A 2,500-nucleotide genomic window follows, 5' to 3' on the forward strand; every position below is an offset into this window, starting at 1 on the left:
ATATATAATATATATAAACTTATATATATAAATATAAATTCATATAGTATATATAAATATATAATACAATAAACTTATATATAAACATATATTTCAATATATAAAAATATATATATTATATATATATATATATATATATATATATATATATATATATATATATATATATATATATATATATAAAGAGAGAGAAGCAAACAAAGGAGTGAAAAGGAGCTGAGGACACACATAGACCCGGTTGGATTACAAACGAAAGAAGTTGGGACAGAGAGAGTGACCAACGTACACATAAAGGAAGAGAAAGATAAGTGAAATAGAAAGAAACTGAATGACAATAGAAACGTAACAACGACATTTAAAGAACTAGACTTTACCGGAGGAGGAAGATAATACGTGAACTATAGAGAACAACAATGATTTTTCTTTAGAATAAATGCAATAACTGAATAACAGGTTAATTACATCCGTCTGCCATCTCACTGGTATTCAACCAACCACATCATCCACCCTCATCCAGCGTTGCTAACTCGTGATCACTCTATTCTCTGGCGCCATCGATCCCGCAGTGTCGTTTCGTGACGTAGGGACGTGCATCATGCAATAAACACACGGCCATAAGATGATGTGGCGTGTCATGACTCTTTCTGAAATTGCAGAGCGCGTGCGGCTGTGTCGTGTGGTTTGGCACCGGTGTTAACGTCGTTGAGTGTCACCAAGGTCGTAGCGATATCAACATGCAATGCAATATTAACTCCTGACTAATATCCTGGACAAGATTAGAGAAAGATTGAAAGAGATTGGGAAGGTTGAATTATAGTCGTAATTGTTTTGCGGTGGCCTGGTCGTTGGTATATGAATATGTATATTATTTTTATTTTTTTTCTACTTTGTGAGAGTTTGGAATGCATTGGGAAATCTTGAAGCACTTTGGGGTGGTTAGTGGTTAGGGGCGTTAGTGGCTAGCAGTTAGTAGGTTAATGGTTAATGGTTATTAATCTGAGTAGAAAGTGAAATGGATAGATTGAATGATATTAAATATATATAAATATATATATATATATAAATATATAAAATATATATATATAATCTATATACATACATATATGATAAATAATATATATATATATATATAATATATATATAATATATAAATATGTAAATGTATAATATTTTTAAATATTATATATATATAAAATATATATAGATATATATAAAATATATATATATATAATTATGTATATATATATATATATATATATATAAGTATGTATATATATAGATATAAAGATATATATAAGTATAAATAATAAATGTGTTGTGTTGGTGTGTGTGGCGTGAGGGTGTTTGTTTTGGGTGTTTGTGTGTGCGAGTGAGTTGTTGAGGTTGGTGTGTGGAGTTATATATATATATATAAATATATATAATAATATATAAATTTATATATTCCATATATATATATATATAAATATATATAATATATATATACATAATATATAAATATATATATCTATCTATATATATAAATAAAATATATATATATATAAACATATATATATAAAAATATAAAAATATATATAAATAAATATATAAAAAAAGATATATACATAAACATATATGCTCATATACTACATATTATATGTAATATAAATAAATATATATATATATAAATATATATAAATATAATAAAATATATATACATATATATATATAAAATATATATATATAACTAAATATATATATATAATTATATAAATACAAAAGACATAACACAATCCACACAAACACACACACACACAAACCACACACACACACAACGCACACGCCCCCACTCACACACACACCCCACAATGAATATAAATATAAATATATATATATATCTATATATATATATATATATAAAATAAATATATATACATAAACATATAAATAAACACATATATAAATATATATAATATAAATATATATACAGTATATATATATATAAAATATTTATAAATATATATATTATATATATATATATACATAATAAATTATATATATATAAATATATATATATATATATAATATATATAAATCTATAAATATCTGTATATATGTAAATGTTAATGTATACACACACACACATACACACACACGACACATATAAATCTATAAACTATAATAAAGATATCTATTAAATACTCTATATATATATAAAAAATATAATATATATACAAAAAATATATAAAAATTACAGAACAACATAGGTAAAAAAATAGATAAAACAAATAAATATATAAATAAAAAGAAAATAAATGAATATATTTAAGTATATAATATAATAATATATATATATATATATAGCTTAGATAAAATATAAATATATATATAATATATATATAAATATATATATATAATAGGTATAACATAGAAACATATAATAAATAATTATAATATATAAATATTTTTATATTATATATATATATAACTAAAATATATATTATTAAAATATGTGCATATA

Source organism: Penaeus japonicus, unplaced genomic scaffold (assembly GCF_977035675.1).
Source record: "Penaeus japonicus unplaced genomic scaffold, GWHDUDI00000001_assembly GWHDUDI00000003, whole genome shotgun sequence".
NCBI lineage: Eukaryota > Metazoa > Arthropoda > Malacostraca > Decapoda > Penaeidae > Penaeus > Penaeus japonicus.